Genomic DNA, 15,707 nt, shown 5'->3' on the forward strand with positions numbered 1-15,707 from the left:
GACTGAAACAGGACAGGGTACAGATGGCATTGTGGGGGTGGCATGAACCTTCACTCTTCATTTCCCCTTCCAAGAACAGAAGGGACAGGAATCCTTACCCAGCAAGACCATCGTCTCATAGTTCCCCTGCATGACATCTCTGTAGAGGGCTCTCTGAGTGGGGTCCAGCAGAGTCCCCTCTTCCTGGAGAAATACACAGCCACCTCCTCGAAGGTCACCGGCCCTGAAAGAGCAGGAGTCCAATACTCAGTACCTGCTGACCCACTCACAACCCACTATTCACGGAACAGCAGCACCAGGGAAATGGAAGCTCCGGAGGCACATGTTAACAGAGTCCCACCCCACCTTGCTTACAGCAGCCAGGAGGCATCAGAGGGTAGAAAGAGAGAACCTTTGTGTCTCCCATCTGACAGACAGAAGCAGGGTCTTCACATTTATCACATAGCTACTAGCCAGAGCTTAATATAGGAGATGGGGCTGTCTCTGGACCCTGATAGTGGCTCCCTGGTAGGAATCCAAGCACTCTCCAAATAAAATATATGGAAGAAAGGGGAAGTCAATCATAAAGAATAGAAGTTAGAAGGTCAGAATTGTAGTGCCCATTAACAAAGGTTTAGAGAAAATAGAGCCTATCAAACTAACGGGATATCCTTATTGGATGAGATCAAAAGTTTGGTTGCAGCTAATAGTATTGATGTAATATACCTAAACTTCCGTAAGGGACATGACTTGATTAGCACAATATTTTTACTAAAAAAAACTAGAATGATACAAAATAAACACGGCATACATTAAATAGATTAAAAACTCTGATAGTAAATGGGGAACCATGATCGAGTGGATTTCTTTCTAGCAGGTTCCTGCAGGGATTGGTTCTTGGCCCTGTGCTATTTAACATTCTTATCCATGACTTAGAAGAGAGTACAAAATCATCACTGATAAAGTTTACAGTTGCCACAAAGATTGGGGTTGGTGGTAATTAATGAAATGTCAGTAGATTCAGGCTCCATCGCTGAGAGTCTGGGAAGTTGTCCCAGCCCTGGCTGGAGGGTTATTTCCTGTTCCACAAAGAGGGGAAGTTCCATTCCCAACTCCTGTGCCTTGAAATTAGGACCTATCTGACACTACACCCCCATATTCATCATAGTGGTATGATTATAATATGATTAGGACATAATTATGATCTATTTTGTAGAAGATGCATCATGTGTGGTGTCACTGGAAAAGTTCTGATTTGCTGAATATGATTATCCTATTTGTGTGCACATATCATGTTCGTATCTGAAGTTATGGATATTGACTCTGTATCTGTATTTCAAATGTGCTTACTCTGGGTAACACCCACAATGAGCCTTTCAGGTACAACAATGAAGAAGCCAGACAGTGCTGATGGCTCAACAAAGACAATGGACTGTGGAAGAGCTTAGCCTTCCTGTGAATGTTTCAGCCAGCCTATGAGTCATGGCTACTATGACTCAGCAGGGCCTGTGACCAGACCACATGACACTAAACTCCATTTTAGTACCTGTATTTTTCCACAAACTGGACTAGGAACTGAGTTTGGAACAAAAGGTTCCCACCATATGGAAAAGCTACATAAGGTGGGGTGTGACATCATCTCTTGGCCTCATTCTCCACACAAGAGAACTTCTGGAAACACCTGAGAAACAAAAACGGATGTGGGGGAAGTGCTGCTCCCAGGATCAAGAGATTTCTAGCTTGTGTATGGAAACTTGGGGGACTGCTTGTACCATCAGTCAGGGTGAGAAATTGCTAATTCAAATTCTATCCATCTAGTATGTTAGGCTTAGTCTGAGTTTTGGTTATTTGCTAAATAATCTGCTTTGATCTGTTTGTTATCACTTATAATCACTTAATCTATCTTTCTGCAGTTAATAAACTTGTTTGATGCTTTATCTTAACCAGCGTATTTTGAGTGAAGTGTCTGGGGAAAATCTCAGCTTGTTGTGCACATCTGTCCCATATCGAGGGGAAGGGGAACTACATTAATGAGCTTGTATTATAGAGATCCCTGTGCACTATAAGATGGTATCATTCTGGATTTATACTACAGCAAGTGTGCAAGGTTGGGGAGTGGGAAATTGGCTCTTGTCTTCTATCTGTCCTTGAGTGGCTTAGGTAACGCACTCAGGTAGCTTAGTTGGCTGCATGGCGCCACCTGCTGTTGTGTTGGGTGATAACAGGCCCTGGAGAGGCTGGCGAAATCTCCAGCAAAGCAGTGTGAGAAGGGCCAGCCCAGCGTGAGGGTTAGAGGACACAGCAGTTCCCAGAAGCTCCACAAACTGCCTCCTGGGGGTGACAACCCATCACGCCCTACACTACACAAGTCTCAGCAGGTTTGTCACATGCTGTCCCCTCCCTTTCTCCACCCGAGATATTTCCTGCTTCCCACCACCTCTAGCAATTCCCACCCTCTTATGCATTTACTGCTCCTCAACCTCCAAGCAGAGCCCGCCACCCTGATAATCTCTTACCTGAGCCAGCTCCATTGCAGCCATTTCCTTGCCCCTGGGAGGACGAGATGATCTGCAGCGAAACATGGATGTTATTCTCTGGCCTGCCGGGGTGAAAAGGGCAAGGTGTGAGAATTCAGACTAGGCTTTTGTCCATTCCACAAGCCGATTCCCCCCAGCTTTTCCCCTGCTAATGCACATTCTAGGTTCTAGCACACTGTGAAGCACAGAGTGACCTTATTCCAGTACAGGCCTAGCCCCCTCCCACCAGGGTGTAACCCTCTGACACATGGGGAAACCCTCCCAGTAACAGTCTCTCTCTTACACGTATCAAGTTTGCGGACAACACCAAGCTGGGAGGGGTTGTAAGTGCTTTGGAGGATTGGATTAAAATTCAAAATGATCTGGACAAACGGGAGAAATGATCTGAAGTAAATAGGATCAAATTCAGTAGAGACAAGTGCAAAGTACTCCACGTTGGAAGGAACAATCGGAGGCCAGAGAAGAGCAGAAACAAAGGAGTCACTTTGGGGGATTCTCCCTGTCATTGTCCCCAAGGCAGCTGTCTCAGGTTTACAAAGGTGTTTCATGTTCCAGCCTTTGATACAGTCTCTCCTGGGAGTGCCCCTTTCATGGACTGGGCCTAGTTTTAGTTTTTGGTAGTTAACAATCTTGGTTTATTGTTCATCTAACCAGTATGTGTGGATTGAAGTGTGTTGGAAACTCTGTTTGGGATAACAAGCTGGTGCATGTCATTTTCCGCTGATGAAATGACAGACTTCATATGAGCTTGGGTCGTTCAGTAGCGTGCTGGACAGTGCAAGATGCACATTTCTGGGGGAAAGTTGGGCACTTGAGAATTTGCTGGTTTTCTCCTGAGGTGTAATTCATGAGTGGCTGTCTAGCAGCACTCAATACTGTGTAGCTGGGAGTGAGTTACATGCTGGAGACTGTGTGTTAATTGGCCAAGAGGGGCTGTTCTCGCGGGAAAACAGTGGAAAAGGCACCCCATGCTGGAGGACTGAGGTACAGCTATTTAACAGTCCAGATTGTACTCTGGGTAACATCACAGACACTCATTATGACAGAGCCTCTTACAACACAGAGAAAGTAAATCCATGTCCCAGAAATCGAAGACTCCAGACAGAGGGCAAGTGTCCCTGGCACTGCTTCTTGCTGACAGAGAGGTTCAGAGACAGTGCGAGAATCCTGGGGAAGCTGGGAACAGGAAGCATGGGCTGGCGGGGTTCGGTGGAGAAAGGGAACAGGAAGGGCAGGGATATTACTGAATCCAGGATCTTAGCAGTACTAGATGACAGGATAGCACATAGTGCAGCCCATTGGAAAACACAATCCCAACTATACATACAAAATGATGGGGTCTAAATTAGTTGTTTCCACTCAAGAGAGTGATCTTGGAGTCACTGTGGATAGTTCTCTGAAAACATCCACTCAATGTGCAGCAGCAGTGAAAAAAAGTGAACAATGTAGGAAATAATTAAGAAAGTGATAGATATGACAGAATATCTCATAGATCATATTTGTAAAAACAGCAAATAAATCCATGATACACCCACATCTTGAATACTGCATGCACATGTCACCCCATCTCAAAAATAGAAATATTGGAATTGGAAAAGGTTCAGAAAAGGGCAACAAAAATGATTAGGGGTATGGGACAGTTATGCCAGACCTAACCCCCAGTTTCACTTGAGCAAACAGGAGATATTTGACACTGTGCAATACGGCTCCTGTGCTCTGTTCCCAAAGTGTTCTGCAGCAGAGGAGGGTCTCTGGTATTATGTGTGTCACTGGCCTATTGGGGTGATGCTGAAACAGGACAGGGTACAGATGGCATTGTGGGGGTGGCGTGAACCTTCACTCTTCATTTCCCCTTCCAAGAACAGAAGGGACAGGAACCCTTACCCAGCGAGGTCACAGTCTCATAGTTCTCCTGCATGACATCCCAGTAGAGGGCTCTCTGAGTGGGGTCCAGCAGAGCCCACTCTTCCCTGGTGAAATACATAGCCATCTCCTTGAAGGTCACCAGCCCCTGAAAGAGTAAGAGTCCAACACTAAGGACTTGCTGCCCCACTCACAGCCCCACTATTTGTGGCAGAGAAGAGTGAATCAAATGGAAGCTCTGGGTGGATCATAGTCAGGAGAGTCCCACCTCGACCTGGCTCAGAGTATCCAGCAAATGCCAGGGTGAGGGGATGAAGAGAGAGCCCCTTATCTCTCCCAGCATATCCATCACCCCCCTACTAGCCACTGACTGATACAGGAGATGGAGCCCCTAGCAGGGTCCAGGGAGAGCTCGCTGGTAGGATGCCCAACACCCTCCTCATTGTGAGGAGCTGGATATGAAGGGAGAGGCAGCTCCAATAAGCCTGACTCATGGGTGTCCCCTTTATATCTCACAGCAGCTGATGGTTAATGAGGTCAGGCTCCAGCACTAGGAGTCTGGTCAGTTTGACTAGCTCCATGTAGGTGGGTTATTTTCTCTCTTCACAAATTAGGGCATTTCCACCTCCAAACCTCCTGGGTCTGTTCCTAGAATCTAGGCCACTTAGTAAATAACTCCCAGCAGGTCTGCCACACCCTGGCCTCCTCCTTTCCCCACGCTGTGAATTTCCTGCCCCGCTCCAACCTCCAAACCAGACTCTGCAAACCTTCCCACCTCTGGTGTATTTGCTCTCCCTTTCCTCCAGCAGGAACCCACCAGCAACCCCCCGATAATCTCTACCTGGACTGACTCCACTGCAGCCATTTCTCTTCCCTGTCCCACGCCAGGCTGGGATGAGCTGGAGCAAAACATTCTGCAGCCTGTCTGGGGGAGAAGGGCAGTTGTGGGCGTTTCAGAACCGGTTTTAGTTAATTTCACATCACAATTCCCCCAGGCCCTTTCCCTGCAGACAGACACCCTAGATTCTGTCATGCTGGGAAATGCTCAATCTGTTTATTACAATTTAGACCTGGCCCCTCCTGCCAGGCTAAGTCCACAGACACATTTTTAACCTCCCTTCTCTCTCCCCTCACCCCTTCTCTGAACACAAGGCTAGAAAGAGCAGAACCAAAGGAGTCACTGTGGGGGATTCCCTCAGACACTGACCCCACGGCAGCCACACCCCAGCAGGGGGAATATGGAGTCAGGAACTGGCTTTTGCTCTGTCTGATCCTTGTTTTGTTCACTGGAAAGTGGTTCTGCCCCAGGATGCAGCAATACATGTGTCTGGGTGGACTAGAGAGCTGGAAATCTCTCCCCCACATTCATTTCTCCCACTGCCCCTTTCAGTCTCTCCTTCCCCTGTCCTCTCTCCCTGCCCCTCTGGCTGGGACAGTCCCATTCCTGGGGGCTTTGCTCTCCCATGGCTGGATTTCCTCCTGGCAACCGCTAATGGGAGGAGAAATGAGGTGGTGTTGTTTGTGCAGAGTCACTTTCTTGCCAGACCCTAGGACATTCCCTGAGGTCTTTCAGTTACCTGGAGACTCTGGCTCAGAATTTAGTAGTAACAGGGCCCAGGACTGCCCTAGGGGGCTAGGACCAGCTGCAGAAAGTCATCCCCTGGGCCGGGCAGAGAAGAAGCTTTAATTAAGGTCACTTCCCAGCACAGAGCCCCACTGGGGGAGCAGCAGCTGCCAAGCCTGGTCTCCCAGATCACAATGGAGGCTGCAGCATCTGACCCAGGAAGCTGAACCCCAATATCCTGAGCAGAGAGGGACGGAGTGTATGAGCAGCTTCCCTCCTTTAGCTCTCTGGGGAGAGCAGCTAATGGGAGCCCCTCCTCACAGGGAGAATGGCTGATCTCATTTGACCCACTGTCCATCTGGAATCACTCCTTGTCTTTCCATACAGTGACTCTGGATTAACAACGGTCTCAATGACACCGGATTTCAGAAAGAATGAGTTCAGAACGCTGTGGAAAAGACCATCGTGTGGCAGTGCTGACTCCCTTCCCACCTCCCTCACCCCCGCAGATCTAGGACAAGGACTGGGGGCAAAAATTTTCCAAACGGAACCGAAAGTTCCTGCAGTTTTCAAAAGAGGAGAAAAGTAAATTCTGTGATTCACACTAACAGTGTTTGCTAAGTGGACAGAAAGTTATCACAGTGACAGGGCACGTGACTGGGGAATGGACTTGGTGACCTGGTGACTAGGAGCCAGGACTCTGGTACAAGTTGACCAGAGAGAAGGATCATGGTTAGCAGCAGCCCCCAGACACCCCCTAGTACCCAGAGCCCAGACCCCCCAGCCAGGGGCCCCAGACACCCCCCAGCCAGGATCCCATCAGATATTCCCTGGGACGCAGCCCCCAGAGTCCCTGGCCAGGGACCCCAGATACCCCTCAAAGCCCCACCGGCCAGAGAACCCCCACCACACCATGATTGCCAGGTTGGGAATCCCAAAGGGTTCCCCCCACCAAGAGCCCCCAGCAGCCAGGGACCCCCTCAAGGGACCCCCCCCCCACTGGGAACTCAGTCCCTCACTGCCTGCCTAGGAACTTCCCCACCCTCCAGAACGATCTACCCTGACATTTGCCTGGGACCCCCTCCTCTGCCCAGTGTGACCCCCTGATGCTTTACAGTGCGACCCATCACTCTGCTTCCCTGGCATGCCCTCACCTAGTGCCAGGGATCCCCTCCCCCAGCTCTGTGCACTGGGCATGGCAACAAAACCAGGAACCAGCGGGGGAAGCACAGACAGAGCCCCTGGCACAGAACCAGGCTCCCTCTAACCCTCTGTCCCGCCTCCCCAAGAGACACCCACCCCCACTGTTCTGCAGCCACCAGGCCCCCAGCGATACCCACCTCCAGGACCCATAGCCTCAGGGATGGGCACATCAGAACCACCACCCCCGAAAACCCCAAACCTCCACAACCCACCAACCTGACTAGGGTACCCCCTGCCCAGCCACCCAGAGGCCTCCCCCTACCACAATGCCCCTTCAGCTGCAATCTCCCCACACAGACACCTTCCCTGCCCCTGCAAGTGTTACCTCACAGAGTGTGAGAAGTGGCTAGAAAGTTAACACCACCTCCTGCTGGCCAGTCACACAGGCAGAGGGAGCCTGGGGAGTGCTTCTTTAACAGGAGAATGGAAGGCCTGGAGGGCAAGAAAGATCCACGGGCTGTCACTAGCAAATAATGGCCACCATGGATCCACCCCAGAGGCGGCTGCATCTTAGCACATTGGGAAACAACCCATCATATTCAATTAGAAATAAAACAACTAGAGAGAAGTGGGGCAAATGTTTGGGGTATTTTATATCAATCTTTGAGACACGCAGAGAGAACCCTGTCACAAACGACATTTGATAACATGAGAGAAAACCACCAAGATCGGAGGGGATTTGATGTTGCTATTAAATAACTAGTGGAAAAGGGGGACTGTTGGACTGGATTTTATATGACTGTCCAATACATAAACAGAATGTGATGGTCCCCCCCGGCCACGGGGCAACCATTCACGTGAGCAGCTCAGAGCCCTTTGAGGAGCTGATTTAAGGGCGGGGGGGGAGCTGGAAGGCTCCCTGGACAATGGAAGGGGGCCGCAGGGGAATTGGGAAATGGGGTCTGGGCAGTCTCCATGGGGGATGTGCTCCTCCCTTCCCTTCCCTGCCCTGGCAGAGAACGGGAACCTCATCCCATCCCACTCCAGTGGGAGCCATGTTCTGGGGAATGACCCAGGGCAACAATTTCCCACCCAAACAAGGACAAATCGCTGCAGATAAAATGGGTGGGAAAATCCACCCCCCATCGGAGAGATTTTAAATTGACATTTGAGAAGTATGGAGAGAAAAGGGAAAATCAGAGGCAATTAGAGAGCTGATCATTGGGGGGGGAGAGGAGAATCTCCCTGGATTTTATAGCCACGTGTGATAATGAGAGAGAAAAGGGGAAATCTTGAGAGAATGTGTGTGTGGGAGGAAGTGGCAAAAACAGGGACAGGATCCAGTTAACTCACCTCCCTCCCACCCCGGGAATGTCCTGGCTGCACAGAGACAGATCTACACCCCCACCCCAGTGACCTCCCCCCCCTGCAACTCCGGCTTCTCCTCCCCCCTCGACACCTCCGCCCTCACACCAAAGGGGGGGGCTCTGCCAGCGCCTCCCCCTGAGCTCAACTCCTGCTCCTCCCCCCAGCCCGGATTGTGCCCTTTAGCCCCCCACGAACCCTGCCTCCAGCTGCCTGACCCCCCCCGCCCATCAATTTCCTGCTCTGCGCCCGCCCCTCCCACGCTCCCTGTTACTTCCCCGCCCCGCTCCAGCCCCGCCCCCAGCGCCCGGCGGAACGTTACGGCTGGTCCGGGCAGGGGGAAGGGCAGCGGCTTCAGCGGCTGTTACTGGGCATGCGCAGTGCCCGGAAGTAGCACATTGCTATGGGGAGGGATTTAATACACCGCCCCCCCCCCGCCTGGCCCGGGGTCCGCCCCTCCCCCCCACACGACGGCCGGGCCCCGGCCCCCCATCCCAGCGGGGCGGGCGGGCGGATCCTCCTGCAGCTCCACTGGGGCCGAGGCGCCTTCAAGGCTTCTCCCAGGCTCCCTGGGGCAGAGTCACTTTCCTGCCCCCCAGCGCCTCTCATTCCCCGGGGGCTCCGGGTCACAATGTCCCACCGCCCTTCCCCCGCCTGCAGCTCCGGCTTCTCCCCTCCCGCCCCCGCCAGCCACACCAAGGGGAACCCCCGGGCCCCAGTCTCTGTCCCCACCTGGATCCCAGCGGGGCCGGGGGCAGATCCTGGCTGCAGCTGAGAACAGCGGCTCCGCTCCGGCTCGGGCAGCTCCAGCGCTGCTGGCAGCACGTGGAGAACCAGGAAGCAGCTGTTCAGCCCGGGCTCTGCGTCACAATGTGCCAGAGCCCCGCCCCCAGGAGCTGCCCCTGCCCCTGGCTGTGCCAGAGCCCCGCCCCCAGGAGCTGCCCTGCCCATGGGCTGTGCCAGAGCCCCGCCCCCAGGATGCTGCCTCCGCCCCTGCTCTGTGCTGGAGCCCCGCCCCCGAGGAGCTGCCCTGCCCCCGAGCTGAGCCACGAGCCCCGCCCCCAGGAGCTGTCCGCACCTGGGATGTGTCAGAGCCCCCGCCCCCTGGAATTTCCCCCATGTTGGGTCTTCTGAGCTTTGTTCTCCTGCCGCCTTCTTCCCAGCACCCCCTGCTCCCTTCCTGTGTCTGCAAACACGCCCCCTCCCCCGGGGCCGGCTGCAGTGCTCGCTGAGGCTGACTCCAGTGCTGAAGTTGCCTCCATCTCTGCTTCACCTGGGAGGGGGAGGAGACAAAGAGAGGAGATGGTCCCAGGTGTGAAACCAGAATCAGGGGGCAAGGAAAGAAGGACTGTTTGGAAAGGTGGGTTTTTTTGTGGGGGGGGGTGAGCCAGAGGGATTCAGAAGAAGTTGGGCAGCAGAGGCTCAGGGAAATTGAGGGGAACCTCCTGGGTGTCTCAGTGTTGCCCAGGGTTTGTACAGCACCTTGCATAATATGGGGTCTGATCTCAGTCATGGTCTGTGCAGCACCTGGGAGCCCTGATGTCTGTTTCCTGATCACAGGCTCTGGGAATGGAGAGAGGGAAACCTCAGCACCTGAAGGTTAATGCAGCCCTGTGTGCAACCCCTGCTAGGGTGATCGACAGCAAATGTGAAAAATTGGGATGGGGGTGGGGTTAATAGGCACCTATATAAGAAAAAGACCCAAAAATCGGGACATCTAGTCATGCTAGTCCCTGCTGTTCTCATAAGGGGTCGGCTTAGAGAGGGTTTGGCTACACTTGCAGCTGTCCAGCGCTGGGAGTTAAAGCTGTCTTCCTACAGCTGTTTAGGGAAAGCGCTGCAGTGTGGACACACTGACAGCTACCAGCACTCTGTCATGGCCACATTTGCAGCGCTGTTGGGAGTGGTGCATTATGGGCAGCTATCCCAGCATTCAAGTGGCTGCAATGTGCTTTTCAAAAGAGGAGGGTGGGGTGGAGTGTGACACGGAGCGTGGGGGAGACAGAGCGAGTGGATTTTTGGAGCTGACACTGTGTCAGCTCCCTGCCTGGCAAGTTCAAGCCTCCTCCCCCACCCCTCTCTCATTCACTAAATGCAAATAGCCGCCTTTGTTCTTTTCCTCACAGACCAGATAAGCCGCTGATCCAAAACAGACCCCCCTCCCCCGTGCCCACCCGGCTGCTTCTCTCCTCAAGCAAACACCAGCTGTGGGTGTTCCAAAGGGATCCCCCTGCCTCTGCTCATTCACTGCAAACAGTAACTGTGTTTGGTTTTTAGATAAGCAGCTCCGGGAGCCTTGAGCTCACAGCAAAGCAAACAGAGGCATCACACCAAAACAAAGAGCGTTATCTCTACTTAAAAGCATTATGGGAAGGTTCCGGAGGTCAGTGACAGCGTAGTAAGATTAATCACTGTTTACACTGGCACCCCAGCGCTGCATCACCAGCTCTGTTCTCTTTATTCCTCTCGTCGAGGTGGAGCACATGCAGCACTGTAGCCAGGGAGATACAGCGCTGTATGTGCCTTGCCAGTGTGGACGGGGAGTAAGTTACAGCGCTGTAAAGCCACCACCTGCACTGTAACTCTCCAGTGTAGCCAAGGCCTGAGTTGTAGTAATAATAGCAGCCAAGAATCCGGTGGCACCTTATAGACTAACAGACGTATTGGAGCATGAGCTGTCGTGGGTGAATACCCACTTCGTCAGATGCAACAATAGTCCCATATGGGCTAGTGGTCAGGATTCCTGGTTTTCACCCAGGTGGCCTGGGTTCAACTTCTGGTGTGGGAAGAGTGCAGAGCTTTTGCCCAGAGTGGAGGCAGGAAATGAAAGGAACAGGAAGGGATCCTGCCAGCAGTGGAGTTAGACAGTGTAGGGAGGGGACCCCAGAAGTGGGGGTGGGGCAGTGGTTTGGGGGGAGATGAGGGAAGGATCCCAGCAGTGCGGGAAGTTGACAACCTGGAGAGCACAGGCCTGGAATGGGGACCTGGAAGAGTGAATGTGTCCCTCTAAACCCATCAACTGCAGACTAGGCAGGCTTGGAAGAATTGTGTATTTGTTGGTAAATGTCAATTTCTGTGTAAACACACAACCCAATGGCAAAATATTTCCATCAATAATCATCAAAATTGACAGATGGGCAAAGTAAGAAACATGCTGCTTGAGAACTTATCATGTTGTAGGAGCAGCAGTGATCTGTATGCTCTGTATAACCTGTATGCTCAAAAGGTCTGTTAAACTCCCCCAGCTTGTGTCCTTTCCCGCTTTGAATGCCTGTGAAGTGGCTTTCCCACTCTCCTTTGTACCTCCAGTGAATGCCCTTCACCCGGCCCATCTGGCCAGTGGTTCGCTGTGTTACATTCTATTGCACCTCAGGGAGACTGATCTTCATCGCACCGTCCATCGCTGCGCTGTGGGACACTTACCTTAAAGGATCCTGACATCTCCACTGCCAGGCCTGTCCTGGGAGCGTGAGTATGAGTGTGACACCCTCCCCCATCCCTTCTTTTGAGCTTAGCTATCAAGCTAATAAATGTGCTGCTTTCTGCCAAACTCTGGGGGGGAGGGGCATTATTAGTCCTCTCTAAGCTTACTAACTGACCCAATTTTGGGTAACACAAGCAACATTGTTTGATCTGTTATTGTACCAAAGGGGGAGATGGTTGTCTATAAAGGAGGGTGAAGACTAAATGCCTCTGATGAGAATGGGATTTGAACCCATGCAGGCAGAGCATAATGGGGTAGCAGTCCATCACCTTAACCACTCGGTCACCTCATCTGAGCTGTCAAAAAACGGACAGGAGGAGAAATCTAAGGCCGGCAGAGATAGGGACACTAAGGAGTTTTAAATACTAAGCGAAAGCAGGGTCTGAATGAGCTCCCCTCTCTCACCTAGTGAGGAGCTGGGGAAAGACTTCAGGAACAGACCGTGTTTGCATAGACACACCTACTCTGCCTAGCTATGCAGCATGATGGGGCCGCTTCCCCAAAATGACCAGTTTGGGATGGTCTTGGGTTACAAATGACTTTAGGATTGAGTGGAATGAAATGTTATTCTCCTTCCTGTATGAGTGAAGGGCAGCAGAACATACCTAGTCCGTCCTGATGGAGGGGTAGGTGAGTGAGGAATAGCTTTTATTGGACTGCAGAGAAGTGATTGAGGACGTCACCCTAAACCAGTGGTCCCCAAACATTTCACATTGTGCCCTCTTAGCCATGGCTGTGGCCCCTCGGAAGCCACGGTCAAGAACCGGGGCTGGGAGGAGTGGGGCTGTTGCTTGCCTGGGGTGAGGGGTGCGGACAGGGGTAAAGGGGTCGACGCCGGGCTGGGAGCCAGAGTCTCAGGCTGAGGGTGGGGTTTGGGGAAGAGCTGTGGCAGAGTGGTGCTCCCTCCCTGCCCTCTATGTGGGCTGGCTCAGGTCCTGAGGTGCCCCCATGAATGTTCCTCTGTGTCCCCCTAGGAGTCCGCACCCCACATTATGGGGACCACTGAACCCTACTCGCTAAGCCGGGGCTAGTGATGCCAAACCCCCGGGAAAGGGAGAACAAGTGTGGGGGCCCCAGCACCAGAACCATGCCCCTACCTTCTGTCTGTGGCTCTACCCCCTTCCACCCATGGCCCCATCCACTGTCACTTCTGTTCCACCCCTTCCCCCACCAGCCCCACCCTATCACTCCTTTACCCCTGCCCCGCTGTGGCCCTGAGACCAGAGAAGCTCTGTGCCCCTGCTGCAGCCCCCGGGCTGTAGCAGGGAGTGGGAGCTCCTCCAGCCCTGGGGCTGACATAGGGGAGACTTTTCCAGGGGGACCTAACTTGGCCAGGGCCCCTGATCATGGGCCCCACTGTCCCCTTGGCAGTGCAAGGTTTGGGGAGGCTGAGCCCCCTTGTCATAAACAGATAGCTAAGGGTTAATGTTCTTTTACCTATAAAGGGGTAACACCAGTAACCTAAAACACCTGACCAGAGGACCAATCAGGAAACAAGACTTTTTCAAATCTGGGTGGAGGGAAGTTTGTGTGTGAGTTCTTTGTTCTTTGTCTTGTGTCTGTGGCCGTCTCGGCTATGAGAGTGATTTTTCTATCTCCTGCCTTTCTAATCTTCTGTTTCCAAGTTGTAAGTACAAAGATAATAAGACAATAAGTTTATATTGTTTTTTTTTGTATTTACATGTGTTGTAGTTGCTGGAATGTTTAAATTGTATTCTTTTTGGATAAGGCTGTTTATTCATTTTTTTCTTTTAAGCAAATAACCCTGTATTTGTCACCTTAATACAGAGAGACCATTTTTATGTCCTTTTCTTTCTTTTTATATAAAGCTTTCTTTTTAAGACCTGTTGGATTTTTTCTTTAGTGGGGACTCCAGGGAATTGAGTCTGCAGCTCACCAGGGAATTGGTGGGAGGAAGAAGTCAGGGGGAAAATCTCGTTGTGTTAGATTTACTAGCCTGACTTTGCATACCCTCTGGGTAAGGGGGAAGAGAGATTAGCTATCTTGGTACTTCTATTTCCAGGACTGGAAACAGGGAGGGGGGAGTCCCTCTGTTTAGATTCACGGAGCTTGCTTCTGTATATCTCTCCAGGAACCCAGGGAGGGAACACCTGGAGGGGAGGAGGGGAAGGGAAATGGTTTATTCCCCTTTGTTGTGAGACTCAAGGCATCTGAGTCTGGGGGTCCCCCGGGGAAGGTTTTGGGGAGACCACAGCGAGCCAGGCACTGTATAAATCCCTGGCTGGTGGCAGCTTTACCAGGTCCAAGCTGGTAACTAAGCTTGGAGGTTTTCATGCTAACACCCATATTTTGGACGCTAAGGTCCAAATCTGGGAAAAAAATGTTATGACACCCCTCCCCCCTGAGCCTCCATTACGAGCCGCCCAGGCTACCACTGCTCAGTGTGTGGCCAGTCTCTGTGTTTTCTGCTGCTCGTTCTGGGGAGCCTGGCCGGCCTTAGGGGTGGTGCCCCCCGATAGCCGCCCAGGGCTCCAGGGGTCAAAGGGCACCGTGTGGCAGTGCAAAGGTGCTCACTGCTCTCCCCTGCCCCAATGCTCCTCCATGGGTCCATAGAGGTTTGAGGGGAGTAAGGAGCAACCCTATGTGCTCCATGCGTCCTGGTCACTTTTCCCACTTGGGCTGTGCTGTGAGGGGAGCATCAGAAGCTGCTGCTCTCTGCCCTCCCGCTATGCAGCCCGGCTGAGGAAAGTGACCTGGATGCAGGGAGCTCGGATGATCTCACTTCTTGCCCCCACATCCCACAGCCCCTAGGGGTGCCCAGATGAGCAGCGTTCCAGGAGGAGTGGGGGGCAGCAATGCCAGCTGCTCCATGCACACAGGTCAGTCTCCCCATGTGGGTGCAGGAGGGGGTGCAAGGGTTTCTGTGATGCCTATTCTATCAATATCGTCACTCAATACCAGGCACTCAAATTCACCAGTCTTAGTACTTAGACGTTTAGCGTTTGTATTTAAGCACTTCTAAAATGTGTCCCATTTTAGCTGTCTGCTATTACATGATGTAATTGAGGGAGACTCTTTCATTTCACTGTTTCTCATCAGAACCTACCTGTACATTATCATCTTCCATCCTCTCCACCTTACTAGGCTATAGAGAATCCCTGTGAATAGTTCCTCTCCTAACGGATGTCTCTGTCTGAACCCTGTGCTCCTCAGCGCCTGTCGGCTTTCCCCAGCTCTGAGGCTGTGTCTACACCGCGCACCTTACCACGGTGCAGCTGTGCCACTCTAACCATGCCATTGTAAGGTGCGCTGTGTGGCCGTCCTTATCGCTGAGAGAGAGCTTCCCCGGCAACAAAGCCAAACTACCTCCAATGAGGGGCAGGAGCTTTGTCACCGGGAGCACAGCTCCACCTATGATGCGCTGTTCACACTGCCGCTTTTCATGGCTCAAATTTTGGCATTCGGGGAGTGTTTTTTCTCACCGCAGAGAGACAAAATTTTTAGCAACAAAAGCCGAAATTAAAAAAAACTCCTCTGCAACCTATTTAATTTTACCTTTATACAACCTTTATACTGCCTCCAGTTCTGGTATCCTCATTTGAAAAAGATGTTGTGAAATTGGAGCTAGGGCAGCAAAGAGCCACCAAATGTTCTGAGGGCTGGAGAAAAATGCCTTCCAGTGAGCTATTGAAAGAGCTCAACCTGTTTAGCTTATCAAAAGAAGATTGAAAGGTGATTTCATTGAAATGTTGAAGGGCCTTAATGGAGAGAAAAGATTGGGTATTTACGGGCTCTTGAATGGAGCAGAGAA

The 15,707-nt window shown here is 52.0% G+C and overlaps 1 protein-coding gene and 1 pseudogene across 3 annotated transcripts in view; one reads left to right on the plus strand and one right to left on the minus strand.

Moving 5' to 3' along the window:
• LOC127031107 (zinc finger protein 707-like) overlaps positions 1–15,707 on the plus strand; it is a 769,794-nt gene that overhangs the window by 224,402 nt on the left and 529,685 nt on the right. The gene's annotated exons all lie outside the window — the stretch shown is intronic.
• Positions 1–15,707, minus strand: part of LOC127031106 (zinc finger protein 345-like) — a 565,317-nt pseudogene that overhangs the window by 51,900 nt on the left and 497,710 nt on the right.

Source organism: Gopherus flavomarginatus, chromosome 11, assembly GCF_025201925.1.
Source record: "Gopherus flavomarginatus isolate rGopFla2 chromosome 11, rGopFla2.mat.asm, whole genome shotgun sequence".
NCBI classification, from domain to species: Eukaryota; Metazoa; Chordata; order Testudines; family Testudinidae; genus Gopherus; species Gopherus flavomarginatus.